The following is a 20,044-nucleotide window of genomic DNA, read 5'->3' as shown; positions in this document are numbered from 1 at the left end:
TGAGGGCGCCGGTGGAGGGGCTGGTGTCCACTGAAATGCTGCTAACACTTGATATGATACAACATGTGCAACACATACAAACAATGACATCACGGTGAAGTAAAGAACAGTTTGTCAAGGTCTTTTTTTCATTCCTTTCCTGCCTCCAGCCAGTGAGCCAGCTATTTAAAGAGTACAAGGGATGACAGAGAAAAATGGACAAAGGAGATGAATGACTGGTGCGGAAATCCAGGCTGTCTCTCCATCCATTCAGAGAGGGTGGATCTGAGGTTGTCCTGGGAGGTGGCAGCTCCTGAGAGGAGGAGGAAAAGGGGGCCCCCATGGATGGCAAAACAGAAGGTGGAAGCCGAGTACATGGACTTTTACAGCCAGATGGACTTGGGTTTAAATCCTAGCAACATCATATGCCAGCTGTCAGACACTGGGCAAGGTTTTTAAACTTCAATGTCTCAGTTTTCTCATCTGCAAAATGGGCAAGAAGATTAATGATAATGTAAGTACTCCTAGGCAGTTGTGATATTAAGACAGCGTCCATAGGAGGCACTCCAGAGAGAGGCTTCACCACCACTGCGATTTACAAAGCTGACGACTAGGAGGCTCTTTCTGTTCCTTGCTGTCCACCCCACCACCCCCCTTTCAAAGCCGTCACCAAATCCTGGTAAGACCTCCTTGAAAATACCTTCCCAACCCCTCCCTGCCTTCCACCCGCACTTGCACTGGCTCAGCTCACACGTCATGTCCCCTGACTGGTCCTCCTCCTCCAGTCCCCACTTCCAGTCCACCCCTCACCCCCTCGCCATGTATCCGCAGAGGGCGCCACCACGGAGATCTGACCCACACCCTCCAGTGGTCTCTGTCATCTACTGGACAGGACCCAAGTGTCCCAGCAGGGGAACTGTGTATGTCAGAAATGATTTGATTGAAGTGTCAGAAACTCAGGTCAAACTGGCTTAAGAAGGTAACAAAAAGGGGTAGGGGAGTCAGTTCAGGTGTTCCGAGGCAGCAGATGCCAAGATGGAAATACACATGTAAGAAATTTACGGATGGATACACTTCAGAAGGTCGAAGGGGAGGAGGCAGGCTGATTCAGCTCTGGTCCTGTGAAGGAGAGAAGGAAGGAAGGAGGGTTAGGTAGATTCGTGGACTGCAGTGCAATTTCTAACAAAGTTTTGGCCAGGCCAATAGGGAAGCTTAGAACCAAATCACCAGAGAGAGGGGACTCATAAGAATGGGACATGGGATGACACTAATGCTCTCAGATGCTCAGCCACTGGCTGGAAGCAGCCCCGTGTTGGAGGACAAGGAGGGAAGCTGGCCTGGGAGCAAATGTGGTGGAAGATGCAGAGGTCACACAGCAGCAGGTCTGAGTGGCACGTTTTCATGGTCACCACAGGGAAAGACCTGTAGGTTCACAAAATCCGAAAGTCCAGAATCAGCATGGCTTCAGGCATGGCTATATCAAGGTGTCCAAATGACATCTCCACAATATTTCTCCAATTCGGAGCCTTGCTTTCCTTGGTAAGGGCTCCATTTTCCAACAGGTTCTCTCCATATGGTGTTAAGATAACCATCAACAGCTCCAGTTTTATCTCCTCTTAGTTTCAAATCCAGCCGGAAAGAATCTACCTGTTTCTTTTCCAATTCTTTGAGCAAATGTCCCAGGAATAATAGCTCTGATGGGCTCTGTGCCCATCTCTGAACCAGTCACTGTGGCCACGGGGAGGGCCATGCTCTGACTGTCCAGTCCTCTGGGTTAACCATCACACCTGGAGCTGGAGGAAGACAGCTCCACCCACCACACCTGAGAGTGGGGGAGGGGTGGTTCCCTGAAGAACCTTGGGAAAAAACTGGGGTGCACTTAGCAGGAGAAAGGGAAATGGATGCTGAGTAGAAACAACACAGGTCTCCTCTCCATAGATCATTTTAATTTCTCCTGGAGGCACATCCACTGGTCCTTCAGTTATCTCTTGATGGAGAACAAATCACCCCAAAACTTAGTGACTTAAAGCATAGTAACCTACAACCTCTCGTGGGTCTGTGGGTTCGCTGGGCAGTTCCTCTGCTGGTCTCACCTGGGGATGCTCATTCACCTGGCTCCTCTCGCCCCCTGGGGTCCTCCACCTGCTCGCTCCCTCCACGTGCTGTCCTATCGCTTGGCAGTGGTCCAAGTGAGTCGCAAGGACCGCCCAGAGTGAGGAAGAGGGGGAACAGCCTCCACCTAGAAGGAAGGAGCAGCAAAGAATCCATGTTCAATCCACAAAGATGAAAACGAGACTGGGGAGCGGTCTAGATTTGGCTTAACAGCTGAAGGTCTATGGAGCTTTCCTCTTCCACTTTCCTGGCCAGGGGCACAGCCCTGAACCTCCATCTCAGCCTTTCTCTTTGGAGGTTTGGGTGTGGTGTGACAGCACGAGGGGGCTAGGGTGCTGGGTCTGGACCCGGGGGAACAGGTCACCGAGGCAAGGCATTTGGCCCCCAGCTCACCACTGGACTCTGAGCACTTGGTGGGGAGGACAGTGGGCATCTTCCACCCCAGTGCTGGGCCCAGGAAGCCGCGACGTGTGCAGACATGCAGACCCGTCCTGCCTTCTGTCACTGGTGTGGGTGAAAGCTCCCAGCCCTCTGCTATTTCCCCAACACCCAGTGCAGCACCGGACACATGGCCGGTGCTCAATAAATGTTTGCTGGGCCGATGAGTAAACCCCCTGGAGCCTTATTTTCTTTATCTGAAAAATTGTAGTAACAACAGTAACAGTAACAACTAGCGTGGTCAGGGTGGTAATGCCAAGACCCATCTCTTCTTCACAGCCTGTGAGGCCCTGCAGGATCAGGACACAGATCGTGGACCTCTCCAGCCTCGTCCCACACCAAGTCCCATGGCCCTCTCTGCACTCCAGCCACCTGAGCCCTGTTCCAGTTTCTCAGACTCACCTGTCTCCTTTCCTCAGGACCTTTGCACATGCTGCGCTCTGTGCCAGATGCTCTTCCCTCTCCCTCCTCACTTAGTTAACTGCTGGCTGTCTCCAATATTCCAGTCCCACTAGCACTTCTTGGGATAAGCCTCTCCTGATCTTCTTGACCAGGCTGGGTCCTCCTGTTGTATGATTTCAGAGGGCTGTGTGACTTTTCTCCCTGGCTGTTCTGATTCAAATGCCAATCTTATCCAGAAGCACCCTCCCAGACACACCCAGAAATAATGGTTACCCAAATATTGTGGCCAGGTCAAGTGGACACATCTCATTGACCATCACAGAGGTGGGAGCTACAATTTGCATATTTACTGTTTGGTTAATATCAGGCTCTCCAGCCTCAGTTTTCTGAGACTAGCAATGAGTCTGATTCTTTCCATAGTATAAATCCAGAGCATGGTCCAGCATCTGGCACCTAATAAGTGCATGATACGTGCTGGGACTGGGTGGGTCGAGGGCTGGGTCAAGAGATAATGGCCTGGTGCGGTGCCTTGTGCCAGGAGGCATTCAATGAATTGTCAGTCCTCTCAGCCAGTATTAGTATCTGTTTGTTTAAGTGAGTGAATGATCGAATGAGTTGGTGAATGGTGGGCTGGCACTAGTCTATTGCATTAATTTGTGGGAGAAGACTGAAAGAGAAATTCAATTACAAATCAAATGTCAGAAAAAATTAAGCAAATCACTGCAACAGTTCCCCAGCGGTTCTTTTCATTATTCTTAAAATAGAATTTCTGCTGATGGGTTGGGGGGTGGGAAATAAATGAAAAAGCCACATCAGTGAAGAACAGTGACCCCAAGAGCTGACATCCCAGAACAGTCCAGGGCCATCAGTGACTTCATGATGGTCTGTCCTTGCTGCCACCACCACGCAAAGCTGGCAGAACTCCCTTCAAGCCATTCTGATCCCTGGGAGCCAAAAATTCACCAACGTCCTGTCTGCAGTTGACCTTCGTTCCTGTGCATTCTTAGGGAAGTACTTTTGAAACCCAACTCAGATGCTGCACAAGGACAGGAGGGTGAGTCTGGAAGTAAGTGCTCCCCCACACCCCTTCCCCATCATCACAGCTGCCAACCAGCAGGGGCCTCTGCAGGGCCCGCGCCCACACCAGAAACCGCCAATGGGCCAGGCTGGGACTTGGACCCTTACTCTATCATGTGAGAGGTGGAAGGGGCCCTTAGGAGCCTCCAGTCTGCTCCCTTTGGGCAGACCAGGAAGCTGAGGCCCAGAGAGGGAAACTGGACGCCCAAGGTCACACAGCCATTTAGGTCATCCATGTCGTGCCAAGTTATGTGGAACCTGAGCAAATGAAAACATCCGTAAAACCGATTTTATTGTAAAATTTAGTATTTTGGTCATATAATCTTTGCATTAACTTTGACGTTGGGAATATATTGCATTAAAATATTGCTTATCTTGATTACTGAGTTTTTTTGATATCCCTTTAAAATCCACTCCCAAGGCAAGTGCCTCACCCCAGGGAGGGAGTCAGGGTAGAGAGTCAGGATGGCATCCTGGACCTGTATTCCCTGCTGGGAAGTGCACTGCCCTTCCTCAGACGGGCAGCACACATCTGGATCCCAGTCCGGCCTCCAGCATCAGCCCCATCAGCCCCGCTTGGGTGACCATGGGCAGGTCACTGAACGTCTATGAATTTCAATTTTCTCCTCTAAAAATTTGGCAGCCCCCATTAGTTTTGTTAATTATTATTTTTTTAATTGAAGTATAGTCAGTTTGCAATGTTGTGTCAATTTCTGGTATGTATCATAATGTTTCAGTCATACATATACATGCATATATTCCTTTTCATATTTTTTCATTGTAGGTTGCTACAAGATACTGAATATAGTCCCCTGTGCTATGCAGAAGAAACTTGCTGTTTATCTATTTTAAATATAGTAGTTAGTATTTGCAAATCTCGAATTCCCAATTTATCCCTTCCTACCCCGTTCCCCTCCTGGTAACCATAAGTTTGTTCTCTATGTCTGTGAGTCTGTTTTTGTTTTGTAAATAAGTTCATTTGTGTCTTTCTTTCTTTTTTCTGTTTTAGATTCCACATGAGTGATCCTTATTTAACTGAGATTTTTTCCAAGGGTCTGCCCTGTGCCTGGGGATAGGGGCCTGAGTCAACATTATCATCTTCTCTTTTTCCTTTGGAAACAAGTCAATAGCTATTTGATGCTTAATATCCCAGAGGCCAGCCTGGATGCTCTCAGTCTCTTCGGCAACTGGTGGTTCTAGTCCGAGTAGGCTGCCCCCGTTCTGCTCAGAACCCTCCAGAAACCTGACCTCTGCCTCTCCCATCCTCCCCTCCCTTCCAGCCGCATTCCCCGACTCCTGGGCGTGAGATAAGACCGCTGTCTCCTGCTCCGTTCTCCTCTGTCTGGCCCAGCAGAGCTAGTGTGTATGATTTGAGTTTTCTATATTTATAGCGACGGGGGTGGGAGACCCCGGCAGGGGGTTGGGTGGCGGGTCCTGAGCTTCTGGGTCTGTGGAAGCCGCTGGCCACTGGGGGGATTTAAGTCTCTGCCCCGCTGGTTGTAATTCTGGAGCTGCTGGGGGTCGGGTCCCTCTGGCTGCGATGACAGGCCTTCAGCAGGCACTGTAATTGTAGTTAAAACCACCCATTTTCCTCCTGGCAAGCTGTAGTTAAAGAGGTGCTAGCGGGCAGCCTGCTTGTCTGCAGTGAGGCTGATCAAAGGGCTGAAGGCATCTGTTTTGTCTCTGTTTTCTTTCACCACCCCCATCCCCGCCCCCGTCCTTTGAAAAAAAAATAGTTAAAAAGTAATTTATGAAAATGAATACCTGTCCTTCTCCGGAGGCTAAAAGGCAGCCGCATATTAGAGATATTAAATGTGAGCTGGGCGTTTTTTTTACACTTTGGTCAGTTTTATAATGAGAAAATTGGAGCCTGAGAATGCTCCTGACATATCTGCTCCCGTTAAAACGTCTCGGCTGGGTTTTTATATTACCAGGTCCGACTTTACACCCTGAGGATTTCCTGAAGAAGATGAAACTCTCCGACCTCCCGTCCAGGACTGGCCGTAGTGTCCTGACTGGTCCACACCCGACTGCGGGCCTCCCAACCCACCTCTCTCCATTTGCCTGGAACTCAATGTAGAGGTTGTGCTGTGCAAGGTGGTCCAGGACTCCAGCCTCCACCTCTTCTAAGGGCCCTGCAGTTTCGGAACTTTCTCCTCATGTGACTGCCCCCCAAAAACTTTTTCAAGGAAGCAATCCACCCACCCCATCCTCACACACTTTTCACTCAGTTTACACACGAGAAGGAAATACCTAGAGAAGAGCAGGGACCCAGAACCCGCTGGGGACTCTGAGGATGTGGTGCACGTTTGAGGAAACCTTAAGAGAATAATTCATTAAAACACACACACACACACACACACACACACACACACACACAAACGCACAACACATGTGACGCCTCTAAGCCATGCTGAAGTTGGGAGAAGCCTCGCTCAGCCACGCTCCACTCTGCATGTAGACTTGGTGGGGAAGCGTCAGCTCCACGTGTCATTCTCATGGTCATTTACACATGAAAGCGTCACCATGCTGGTCCAGGAGGTGAGACCAGAGGGAGGTCTGGGTCCACCTGGCACCGTGCTAGGAGGGCTCACAACGTAGCTTCGAAGTTCCCCATCTTGCATCTCTTTCACATCCCCGTGTGGCAAGATGTTGCGAAGCCCTCCATAGGCACCCGATAAGGACCAGCCGTGCCCTGTTGGATTTCCTGCCTGCCACCTTTAAGGGGTAATTCTCCACCCTCCTTGCCTCTCTCTTGGCTTCTGAGTCCTTCTGGGAACTCAGAATAAGAGAATCTCTGCACCTGTGTACAGAGAATTTATCGTTTTCAGGGTATTTTCATAGCCCTGTTGCCACAGAGTCTCCACCATGGTCCGCCATAAAAGAGGTGTTATTGTTCCCATTTTACAGATGGGGATAATCAAGGCTCCAAGGGAGGAAGGGGCCTCTCAAGGTTACAGGGATAGTAAATTGTGGGAACCATGTCTGAAATACTCCAAAAGAAACCTCCCCACCACAGCCAGCCTCACCATGGCCAGTGAAACAACCCAGGCAGATCCAGGCTGGAAACTGCCCTTGACATTGAGCAGGTCATGTTTCTGCCCATCTCAGGGGTTGGAGAGGCCACAGGCATCAGGAGCCTGGTAATGTGAAGGCACTCGTGCCCTCGCCTTGATGAGATTTGGCTCAAGGGGCAAAGCTTGCCTGTTGTCAGTTACTCCAGGGCCTGCTTGGGCCCTTTGATTTTTCCCTTCCCTCCCCAGGGTCTGAGTGCAGCCTTGGAAAGTAGAACAAATTGTTCAGGCCTGTGGGCATGGAGATGCCCAGACTCTGACTCCTTCCTGACTTCAGGCTTGCTCTCTCCCAGCAAGCTTGGCGGCTCATTAGCATAATTCAGCTGCCTATTTGTAGGGGCCATGTGAACATTCCTTCTGGTGCCCAAACACCCCGAGGAAAGGAAGACTGTGCTGTCCCCACCGTTCAGTAATTCCGTTACATACGCCAGGACGCCACCGCTCCGTGCGGTATGGCCGAGCCAGTGGAAGTACTTTCTTCAAATGGGCTTTCATTCTCTTCCAGAATGAACTCCCTGGGGTGTCAGCCTTCTGTTCATTAGACTCCGGGCCTCTGCGTAGGAATGTTGAGCTGGATTGAATGGAGACAACCTCCCTGCCTGACACGCAACCCTGACCGGGGTGGGGGGGGGAGTCTGGGCCACCTCCCCCGCCCCTTCTCAGCGTCTCTGCGGGAACTTGCAGGTGAGTGAGATGTTCAAGGACAGTTCTGAGCCACAGCCAGTCTTCTCTGCGATGGGAGGAAGAAACTGAACACCTGCTACGTGCCAAGCACTGCCCTAAGCCCTTTGCAGAGTAACAATTACATGATACACGATGTAGTTAGTGCTTACCATGGACCAGATCTTGAGGCAGATATTTTCCATGTATCATACCTCATTCAAGCTTCAGAATTACCCTGAGATCCATACTACTGCTGTCCACAGTGTTTTGGGTGAGGTTACAGAGAGAGAAGTAACTTTCCCAGGATCACAGTTAACAAGCAGTGAGGCAGACATGCACGCCTAGGTATGTGTGACTCAAAATCCTAGTCTGCAAACCAACTATACAACATCAACTAAGGTGATCTTCATCACAACCCAGGAGGACGGGGTTGCTAATTCCATTTGATACATGAGAAGATGATGAAGGCACAGAAAAGGTGTGTGACGCGGGTATCTCTCCTGAGCTCCCGTGTCTGCTGGGTGGAAAGGATGTGATTTGATCTTATGAAACCTAACCTGAAAGCAACATACTCAAAAACTAGGCTCTAAAGCCCCACCAGATCCTCAGACATCTCATTCCCTTGAGGCCAGATGCCCTTTGCCTGAGCTAAGCGGCAAGCTTCTATTTATCTCTCAAGACCCAGTTCAAATGTCCCCTCTTCAGGAGAGATTTGCCTAATTATTCCAAGTATATTAGTGCCTCCTTCTCTGTGCACTGAGATAACCAAGTCTGTATACCCAATGGTCACTTTTTATTTGTATCTGTCTCTCAGTAAACAGTAGCTTCTTAATGATGGAGCCCAAATCTTGTTTATCTGCATATCCTTCAACTTGGCACAGCATAGACACCAGAGTAGTAATGGAGTGTAGTGATTAGCTATTTCTTTCAGCAACCTTGGGATCTTCAAATGTATCCCTGGATGTGTTGCCCCCACGTCACGTATTTAATACAGACAGATCAGTGTTTTCAAATTGAGAGTGAGCATCACATATGAAGTTTAAAAAATATATAGATACTGGGGTGCATGCATTGTTTTGAATCAGTGTTTGTGTTTGTTTGGGGTAAATACCCAGGGTGGAATGGCTGGGTCATATGTTAATTCTATTGGTACAGCCACTGTGGAAAACAGTATAGACATTTCTCAAAAAATAACTTAAGCTACTTTTGGAGAGGTTTCTGTCACTTGCAAATGTTAGTGTGGAGATGTGTTTACACACATCATGTGGTGTGTATGCATTTTAACGAATGACAGGGTTACACAATACTTTTCATCCAAAAAGATAAGTTAATCAGTGTGAAATACTGCTCATACCCTGCCCCAGTGGCATAAGATCCTACAGCACTTAGCTCACGCCTTCCCTCTGTGTGTCCATGTCCTGGGCAGGGAGGTCCTCTGGCCTGACATGCTCGATGTATGTGCCCAAAACTGATGCAAGAAGTGTGGGGATGAAGGATTTCTCAGCCATCACAGTCATGTGGAAGCCAGTTTTCTGATGACAGAGTTCTTGGAGGCGGATGGAATCCTGCTTCTTCAAACAGAAAACTGAAGGGAAAATTGAGGGCCACTGGCACAGAATCAGATGGACAGAGGTCATCTTTGAAGCTGTGGATACACAAAGACATTCTGTATTGTTATTTTGGGGGACTGAAGGGGTTTTTGAGGGGAGCCTTGACCCTTCCTGCTCTCCCTTACTCACTGACTTCACACCCAGTAAGATCAACCAAGTATGTAATAAGTTGTTTTGTAATATTGTTTGTCCAGTAAAGTTAGTTGTTGGTGTCTTTCCAGGAAATATTATGAGCTCACTCTTGGCCCACCCACTCTCCTTCAAAACAATCTCCTGCTCCATGTTTCTCCCTAACCTTGTGTCCACTTGTCTACTGCAATGAATGCAGCTACATCAGTTTTTAAATCATCAGCTAAGCTTCTGCTACCCACCAGGCCTGTGCTGGCTTCCGTGGTCCCAACACGGATCAGAAGTGGCTCCTGACCTTCAGGAGGTTGTAACCTCTACTGAGAAATAGATAAGGAAATAGACAGGGCTTTGTCTTGTCTTTGACAAAAGAACCAATAAAGGGTAGTCCAGGCACAGAGGAGGGTCTACTATCATTAGCAGCAGGTCAGGAGCGTTCATAGAACATGGCAGCTTTGATGTAGGCTTTGACGTATGTGTAGGAGTTTACCAAACAGCAAGAGAAGAAGAGGATCCCAAGGCTGCATTCAAATATTTTCCAATTCAGATTCAAAAATTATGTCCCCCAAACATGTACCTCGCAGTAAAGGGTCTTTTTTTTCCTTACAAAAAATTGTGGAGGAGGGGAGAATTTATATCTCACTTGGAGATTTGTCTGGGGCCTTATCCTAACCTGCACAAACTGCCTCCTGAGGGAAAGAGAATCTGGTAAAATATCTAATGTCTAAAAGCCACAAAAATATACAGAGCAGGAGCTAAGTCTGACGTATAAATGTATTAAATAAATGCATTCACAGCTCAATTTCCTCAGCCTCTGACTGCCAATAATTTATTCAGACAGCTTCAGCGGAAACAATTTCTTACTTGGTATAATAATCTGGAAAGGTGTGTTCAAATTTTCTTCATTCTATAGGGCTTTGTCCGTTTCTTGCCAAGAAAGCATTACATCCCTGGGCCTCTGGCCTCTCTGAGCTGAGGTGGGTGGGGGATGGACCAGTCCTCTCTGGCAGGAGAATCAAATGATTTTTATGCTTCTAGGTGCCTTCCTCCAATTCAATTTTGACCCATTGGTTTTTTAATAGCATGTTGGTTAGTCTCCATGCTGTCTTTTTTTTTTTTTTTTTTTTTCTCATTTGTTTTTTTGTGGTTGATTTCTAGTTTCATGCCACTGTGGTCAGAGAAGATGCTTGAAATAATTTCTGTCCTCTTACAATTCAGTTTTAATTGATGTACCCGGTGCCTTTGAATTTATGTAAAGTTTTCATCAGCATTTACAGTGACCCAGGGAGATGGGCTTGTGATTCACCCTCTTTTATAGGTTAGAGTCTGAAGCCCCGAAAGTGAGAAAGAAAGAACAGCGAGAAGAAGGGCAGAGGAAAAGGAAGACGTAATGGGCACCTACTTTTGAAGGTACTTTTCACTTGTGAGATCTAATTTAAGTCTTGCAAACAATCCTAAGAGGGAGGTATTATGGGCCCATTTTACAGCTGAGAAACTGGGACTCAGGTGAAATAACCCTCAGAGAATGCCAAGGCCTCCCTGTGGCCTGAGGTCCCTCGCCAAGGCCCTCTTAATTGAAATCAAACCCCAAGGCTCTTTGACACCATCTCTGTCCCTCTGAAAGGTGGTCCTGGGGACCTGCTACGTGCCTGTCAGTCAGGGGGTATGAAGAAAGGTGAGATCCCAGCCTCTTGGCTGAGAAGTTCATCAGAATCCGGGAGAGGCCTCCTTCCCCGAGCACCCAAGGAGGCCTCTCTCCAGCCCGTCAAAGGGGAGGAGATCTTGTAAGCAGACTAAGCCTCCGGCAGGAAGGCTCAGCCCGCTGAGCTCTTCCATTCCCAGAACAAAGCGCTCACCCGCGGCTCCAGCAGCACTTGACCTCCGGGGTCAAGTGAACTTGTGAAGTTTCCAAGGCAAATCGGGCTGAAAAAGGGCCCACTTTGATTCAGGGGGTTAGGCGAAGCGCTGGAACACCATCGCCTGCCTTCCCTCCTCGTTCTCCAAAACAACAACTTCCAGCAGCCTCCATCCTGAGGATAATCCTCTTAGTAACTAATCACAGAAAATAAAAGGTGGCATTTGGTTATAGAACCAATTAGGATTCGTCATTCAGGGTAACAGAGGCCCCACAAACCATCCCGCAGACCCCTGCTTCTTCCTCTAGTCAACAGATGCTCCCTAAATCCTGTGTATATAACCCTGGCCAAGGGCTTTCTGGTCCAGATACTCATTCATTCCTCACCACTGACGAGCAAATGAAGAGGGCTTCCCTCACAGGGCAGACCAGGAAACGAGCTGAGAAAGATGATCAGGTTTCCCTGGTAACCTGGTAAAGGCAGAGTTGGGGTTTGACTTCAGGCCTCTCTATTGCCAAAGCGCACGTGTTTGCCTTTTTCCTTCAGCTCTCTTGAGGTATGACTTCCAGATAATCCTTACGCACTGTTAAGATGTACAATGTGAAGTGTTGATATACGAACACATTGTGAAATGATGTCCCCTTTCCCTCACCCGCCATAAATCCTTTTTTTGTGAGTGGTGAGAACATTTAAGAGCTACTCTCTAAGCAAATTTCAAGTATACAATACGTCGTTATTAACTCTAGTCACCATACTGTCCATCAGATCTTCAGAATTTAATCATCTTATACTTGAAAGTTCATACCCTTTGGCCAAACCCTCCCCCTCCATTTCCTCCACCCCTCCAGCTCCAGGTAACCACCATTCTGCTCTTTGCTTCTATGAGTTCGACTTTATCAGATTCCACATTTAAATGAGATGGTGCCAGTATTTATTTGTCTTTCTGTATCTAAGACCATGCTTTTTCTACTGATCCCCATCAGTTTCTTTAAAGCTCCAGCCAGATTTTTTTAAATTATAAAAAATTTTTAATTAAAAATGTGAAAGTAAAGATCCCATTATCCCAATACATGATTTCTTTTCATTTGCTCTGTCTCAGACAGAGCACTGGTTGAATAATTGAATGGAAAGGTGATGGATGGATGAATGGATGAGGATGGATGGATGGATGGAAGGATGGATGATGGATGGATGGGTGGGTGGATGGATGGATGGATGAGGATGGATGATGGATGGATGGGTGAACAGACAGATGGATGGATGGATGGGTGTATGGATGGGTGGATGAGTGGATGGATGAGGATGGATGAGAATGGGTGAGAATGGAAGAATGGGCTAATTAATGATTTTTCTTTACTTTACATCCAGGACTTCTGTTTTAACCTACCTCTCACTTGAGCCATATATTACATACACACTTCATATCCCCCAGCACCCACCTCAGTTATCTCTCTACTAGACTGATAATAAATCAGGATTGAGGAGGCCATCTTCCCAGTGTCCTGGACCACAACATGCCTGAGGTTAGAAAGGAGGGCTGAGAACAGCATTGTCCTGAGTCAGGGCCTACTCAGAACAGCTTGGCTGCGTAACTTCTTATGTGGGAGAATAGAGTAGGCAGCTAAAGCTGGTTGAGAAGGCTCCCAGGAAGGTGGCTGTTCCCAGTGCTGTAGATCTGGGCCAGCAAAGAGGTGCAAGCCGGCTCCCACCCCCTCTTAGAGACCATGCATTAGGAGAACCTGTGAATCCTATACAGTCAGCCCAGGCATTCACAGCCAGCCTCCCATCAGTTTAAGACTGGCTCCAGGAGCAGCGTAGATGGGTATAGAGGGAAGAGCACTGGTTTAGGAGTCAAGCAAAGACTTCCATTGTGCCTCTGATCCTGGGAAAATCTCTTAGCCTTGCTGAGTCTCATCTATAAATGGAGACTAGAGATAATACCTACAGTAGGGCTGTTGGGCTTGGAGGCTGGGGTAGGGCGAGGGCTGCATTGCAGAGGATGGGCAAGTGCCTGGCACAGAGCTGGGAAAATACTAGGTAGGTGCTTAATAGTTGTTAGCCCATCCATCCTTGTATCTCTGGTCTTTGTGGCTGACTTCTGGAAAACAGAAATGGGACTAGCTCTTTGTGTAGCTACAGTCCAAATTTTCTATCTTCTGACACACTGGAATGGAAATTCGATGAGTTTAGTCTCGGTGTGTGTTTCATTTACTGGATCCTGCTTTGGCTAAACCTGGGGTCTCTCAGTGGAGACAGTTGGAAAGGCCCTGAGCTACAATCTGTTGAGAATATGATTCTGAATTCGCTCCCATTTCCCACAGTGATGCAGAAAGCTGATTTTCTTCCTCCTGCTCCACTGACTCGGCAAGGACGTGATCCTCTTAGCCAACAGCCCCAGCCAGGAAAGGGGAGTATTCCATGCTCCCCATCTGCAGTGTGTCATGAAAAGGAAAGGAAAAATAAAGAAAGCTTTAACAACTTGCCATATTGTATGCTTTGGAAGAGCCTGGTAAACTTTCTAGCAAATTGCTTCTAATTATAGGAAACCTGCCTTTGGCTGCAGGGAATGCTCGCCAGCATCATTCTAGTTTTCCGTTCTTGGCAGAAGCAGACGTTTCTCCCATTATTATTTCAGTTGGCTGGAGAGATTGACAACACATTTATCAAACGGGGCACAGAGCTGCCCCCGCAGAATAGTGCCCTAGAGAAGGCAGCCCTGGGGAGCCCAGCAAAAGAGGCCAACAGTTGACACGGTCCTGATGCAGTTTCCAGAACCCGCGTCAGCCCATCTGTAATGATACTCTGTCCTATAATCAATTTCTTTTTAAGAAGTTACAAAACGCATACGTGCTTATTTTCTTAAAATCTACAGAAGGAAGTATAGCAAAATATCAAATTTCCACGTCCTCCCTTCCCCAAGCCCGTATCCCTCCCCAGGAAGGGTCACCATTCCACTGCTTTTTTTCTGACCCTGCTCATGCCTTTTGAGCGTCTTCTGCTCAGTTGTTCCATTTGGGTACAACATCTGGTCCCATTCACCCGGGACCTTTTCACATACTTCTCTTTATCTCTCTCTTTGAAATGTGTTCGTAGTTTAAATATTTTTTTTTATAAATTGGGTTATGCATTTAGCTCTACAACTTGCTTTCTTCACTTAACAGTAAATTCATATTGGAGATCGTCCTTGACAGTATCTGTAGATGGACTTCATTCATTAAGGTCTGATAGTCTGCAGTAGTACAGTCCAGTAGAAATACAGTGCTGGTCACACGTGTCATTTTACATTTGCTAGTAGCCAACTTAAATTCAAAAGAAACAGGGGAAGTTCATTTTAACGTCCCACACGTCATCAACCTTTGTCTGCAAAGGTCATACCTACGGTGATGTTATGGCATCGTGGGAATCTTAGAAGTGTCTGGCTCTTATTTCTGGGAGTGCCCAAGGGGTGACTCACGTGTCAGATACAGTCACTCGGTAACATTCCTTCCCTTCTTTCTCTCTCGTCTCTGTTCCCACCACTGCCCATCCACCATCTAAAACTGCCTAGTAGAATCTCCCCGTGGCTCTTGGGTTTCAGGAGAGCATGAATGTTCATGCCAGGGAGGTCATCCTTGAGGTGCTGGTGGTTTCTGGGCAGAGGTGTGGGGCACCCTTTGGCAACACCCCAACACATGTTGTCAGCTAGATTCCAGAGCAGTTCTGCTGGAGGCCAGAGGTGCACAGAATATTTCTGGAACCATTCTTTTGGTTTATTTCTTTTATGATCTTCTTCCCAAAGGTCTCCAAGCCAGTCTGGAGAACCCTGGGGGAGGCGGACACTGCTTTATCCTTACCCACCCTATTCTCCTGGTCCATCTCCTAACAAAAATACTCATTTCTCAGTTTTCCCACAGCTCCCCCACACATGAATAGGTGTGAGTAGTTACTTGGAAGTGGGTCAGGAGCAGAGCAGCTGTGGAGAAGAGAAAATAGTTAGTCTGGACCCCAGCTAAAACAGCCAAAAATTCTATGACTCCTTCATTCACTCACTTATTCATTCATCCATTTCACAAAGATTGAGCTTCTATCCTGCCCCAGGTCTTTTTTTTTTGGATTCACAGAATGTCTGATTCCTGCTTTGAAAGAGTTTACAGTCTTATAGAGGAGACAGACAGGCAGGTCAGCCCACACAACACATGTGGAAAGTATCTGGCTAATAGTTAAACACACAAAAAATTGGGCAACCAGGGTTTTATCTGGGGACAGAAGGAAGCCAGCCTTGACTGGGAGAGTGGATAGTGGTTAGCCAGGGAAGACAGCCATCATGTGGACTGTGCAAGATTAGTAGGAGTTTGCCAGGGGGGACAAAGGAGAGAAGAGCACTCTAGGCAGAGGGGACAGTGAGTGAAAGCACAGAGTGGGCAGGCAGAGGGGACAGTTTGTGAAGCCATCAGGGTGTGATAATGTGGAGTATGGGGTAAAGTGGAGGAACTTCTGCTGAAGAATCAGAAGAACCAGCCCAACTAAATCCTTTCTAGCCATCAGACCAGATCCAAAACATGTCAGAAAGAAAAGAAAAGAAAAGAAAAGAAAGAAAGAAAGAAAGAAAGAAAGAAAGAAAGAAAGAAAGAAAGGAAGGAAGGAAGGAAGGAAGGAAGGAAGGAAGGAAGGAAGGATGAAAGAAAGAAAGAAAGAAAGAAAAAGAAAGAAAGAAAGAAAGAAAGAAAGAAAGAAAGAAAGAAAGAAAGAAAGAAAGAAAGAAAGAAAGAAAGAAATTTACCCTCTTCTCTCCAAAGCCTGCTCTCCACCAAGTGCTGCTGTAATGATTCCACGCCCTCTCTGCCATCTGAGAAACTTGATCATCCTGATTCTTCCCTCTCCCTCAATGCCATGTTTAAAGCCCTCCTCGAAGACCCTGCAATCCAGCATCTTACGTACATCCCAACTGCTGCCCTCCTCATCTACATGTCTTCACCTTTCACGGGGGTGGGGCAGCAGCACCACTTGTCATTGTGTTGTACCTCTTGTCACAGAGCTGTCCACTGGTTGGGAATTTTCCTCAAGATTAAGGATTTTAAAAATCTTTTCAAAGATCTGTTAATAAATTAACTTCCTAGAATTATCTCCACTTTACTCACCTCATCACCCAGCCTTAGCAAGCCACCCCCTTTCCTAAGCCCTTCAGAGCTTTCATAGCCCCATGCCTACACCAGCTGGTTCTTTCTGCCTGGAACTTTTATTCACCTGGGAAACCTGGCGAATTTCTTCTTATTTTTTTTTTAGGACTTAGCTCACAGAGAGCTTCTGCTTTGTCTATCCTAACCCATCCCTCCTAACCAACTAATATAAAATAGTTGGTTCTCCATCTGTGTTTTCAAACATTATTGTTCTTTCTCCAATCCTTAATATACTATACCATGTTTCCATGATGGCTGGTGCACTCTCCACATAGGCTCAAGTCCCCAAATGGCAGAGTCTTACAATTCACATGTAATGAAAAGTATTGAAACTCTTTGTTGAGCTCCCCCATGGAAATGGCAAAGAGGAGGATGGATTCTTAATAGCATATACGTTAGAAATTCTCTCCCAATGGTTGGCTCTCCCAATATCCTTCTCAGTCAGCAGTTGTTCCTAAAACCTACTCACTCCTTTCTCTCTCTCAAATTCTAACTCCTGACATCTAACTTACATGTTTATTTCTGCCTCCTTCATCACAGCCACCGAGCTGCATGACATCAAGGGCCCTGTTCCTGCAATAGTCTTTGGAGTGTTGCTTCCAACGATGCTACTTTCATAGAATACCGTGTGGATGGTGCTCCCTGGAGTTTGGCAGAAAGTAGATCTGTTCCCTAACCTGCTCTCAGCTCTGCTTCATATAGATCAGCTTAATATCTCTGGCTCATTTTCCTTCCTCTACACTCTCCCTTAACCAATCTTTGGATGCTGACTCAACGAGCAAGGATCTTTCCTGCGACAGCTGTGGGAGAAGGCAGAAGATCACGAACACTCATGCAATAATTACTCTTCCTGTTACGTCTGTTTCCAAGTCAGTCTTCCTCAGCAGATGGGGGGTTCCTTTTGGTCACGAGCTGTATTTTATTTAGCTTGGAGCCTACCACAGGTTCCAGAACATGTAGAGTCTCAACTGTGGAATCAAAGACTTTTAAAGTGGAAAACATACATACACGCATTAAATGGCTGGTGACTTCCCAAAATAAAAATAGCATTGCACTCCTCGCCCCCAGATATCTACCTTACTTTCTTTGGAGGGTTCACTTCTTTTAGTTCTGGGCTCTCAAAATATAGTTTGCATCAAACAAAATCTTCAAGCACAAAAATTACCCTTACTTCATTCAGTACATCTGGTTTGTTCTTTCTTTCTTTCATTATTATTGGTCTCAGATATAAAGCTGGTCACGAGCAACTGAACTGACTTCACTACCTTATCAGTTTTGTTCCGTGGTTTGAAAACCACAGCCCGAATTTATCTTGCGAGGGACCCTTTTTCCATCCACTCTTCAGCATTCCATCTGGGTGTTCCCCACATCAGTGGTGGGATGTGTCTCACCTTACTGCTGGTTACCTATAGCCACTCCTCAATATCATCTCCTCTTGAGGAAGATCTCCCCTCCCCATGGCTGCTGTGAAGTAAATGTGGGGCTTCTTAGGAAGAGCAGGTATCTGGCTCCCTATGTCTCAAAAAGCACGGGTCATGTTGGGCCTGAGGTCACCACTGACAGCCCTTGTGTTCTTCCTCCCCAAGGGTTTTAGGCCTCCTTTCTATATTTGCCAAATTGTTCAAAGAATAACCGTGTCTTCAACGATGTCCTTGTCCATGTGTACAGACGTATGTGGGAATGCATCCCCTCCACGTGCACACACGTGGCTCCATGAACAAACAGGAATCCTTGGAGAAAACAGAGCCCCAAGTCATAGAGAGGAAGAGAAAATGTTTCCTAACCACCAAATAATTTGTACAAAGCCTCTTTCTCCAAGCAGTAAGTATTTTATGTTATTATTTTGAGTGGTGTTTAATTACTTGTTTTCATGCGTCTACCCTCATCCCGTTTCCAAGTTGTGCCCTTTGAGGTCTGCCAGGAATAGGGAAGGAGCCAGCTGTACCCTTCTTCATGACCCTTTTCAGGTGCCAAAGGTGATTTGAATTGACCATTCTGGGAAAAACTGGATTCCATTCCTGGCCTTGGTTTCTGGCTGTCGGTACAGATGGGATGGCTCTCTCCATTCCAGACACACTGGGGAGGTAAGAAGGCTTTGCTGGGGGTTGAGATGGAACCCAGGGCAGAGAGGGAAGCAGGGATGCATCTGTGGTGTCCTGGAGTTGCGGGCCTGGGTTCCCCAGATGCCCCAGATGTGCGGGGCACGTGATGATGTGAGCGGGCTCAGTAGCCAGAACCGAGCATCTGCCCAGGAGGGAACGTTCTCCACCACACAGCTCTGCTGGACCCATCACAAAGAAGAGGGAAAAAAAAATCGACAGCCATAGTAACAGCAGACCTGGCCCAAGCCACTGACTTAGGCAAGCCAAGCCCCCTGTGAGAACCTCAGTCTCTTGGTCCATAAAATAAAGACCACACCCCACGGCTGCAAAGCTGTGTGTGTGCGACCCACATGGGATGAGAACATATTCTGAATATGGCCCGGTTCCCTGTGGGTGCTGTGATTCTGAAAAAGAATTGTAGTCGTAATTGAACAGAAGACCCATGTGATCCAATTACACCCCACAATCGAGAGAAAAGAGCTAACATTAACATGCAGGCATGCAGCTGGGTATCCACGAGCAATATCTTATTTCATCCTCATAGCGATATGATGATGAGGCAGTGCTACTGTCTCGCTGTCACAGAGGAGGAAAGAGAGGTTCAGGGAGGTGAGGTACCTGCCCAGTTCCCCAGCACAACACGACACTGAGTCTGAGCTGGGAGACAAACTGATGGCCTGGCTTCGGGAACCCTTCCTTCCCGCCGCTACTCAATATCCAGTCGCCCAAACCTAACCAGGGACATCCAGGGTGGACTCACTGCCCAGGGCAGAAAACCCCGCAATTTCAGGCAGAACCAACCTGGCAGGGAGGCTCTCCACGGGAGGTTCCAGGATGGCTAAGTTCTAAGCAGCCTGAGTTCCCCTCCAGCAGAAAGCAGTTGTTCCCTGACCTCCCCTCCAGCTCTGATATTCACGGATTCCAAGGGTGATGGAAAATAAGCCTTTCCCCAAGCTGATCAGGGGGTGCTCCTCCACGAAGCCATCGGGCTCCCCTGTCCTTTTGGTGGCACCCCCGACAGTCATCACACAACTCCTATTCATTCTGTGGACTTAGAAGCCAATCACCAGATACCTGGTCTTGGCCTTCAGCTTCTAACCGGAAGGAGGAGCTACTTGAGATGGCTTGGCTCCCAAGGACGCGGCTCCTAGATTTTGGAGACACCGTTCTGTTCTTGGAGAAGGCCCCCCCCCCTTTTTTTTAATTGTTCCCTGATAGCAGTTACTAAAACACTGCCAGCTTCCTGGCCCCGGGCTGGCAAGGGAGGTGAGCTGCCTTGGAGAGTCTGTCAGAAGCTTGATGGGGACGCCGTCCTCTGAAGTTGTTACATCCCCTCAGTCTGTTTTTAGAAGCCTCTTGAAGAGAGCAGATAAACTGCTTGGTGCCCCGGTTCATGATAACAGGCTGGGAAGGAGCCTAGCTGCCTGGAGCAGGGGGCAGGGGGAGCGG

The sequence above is a fragment of the Camelus ferus genome, chromosome 22 (assembly GCF_009834535.1).
Source record: "Camelus ferus isolate YT-003-E chromosome 22, BCGSAC_Cfer_1.0, whole genome shotgun sequence".
Lineage (NCBI taxonomy): Eukaryota > Metazoa > Chordata > Mammalia > Artiodactyla > Camelidae > Camelus > Camelus ferus.
This window is presented reverse-complemented; position numbering follows the sequence as displayed.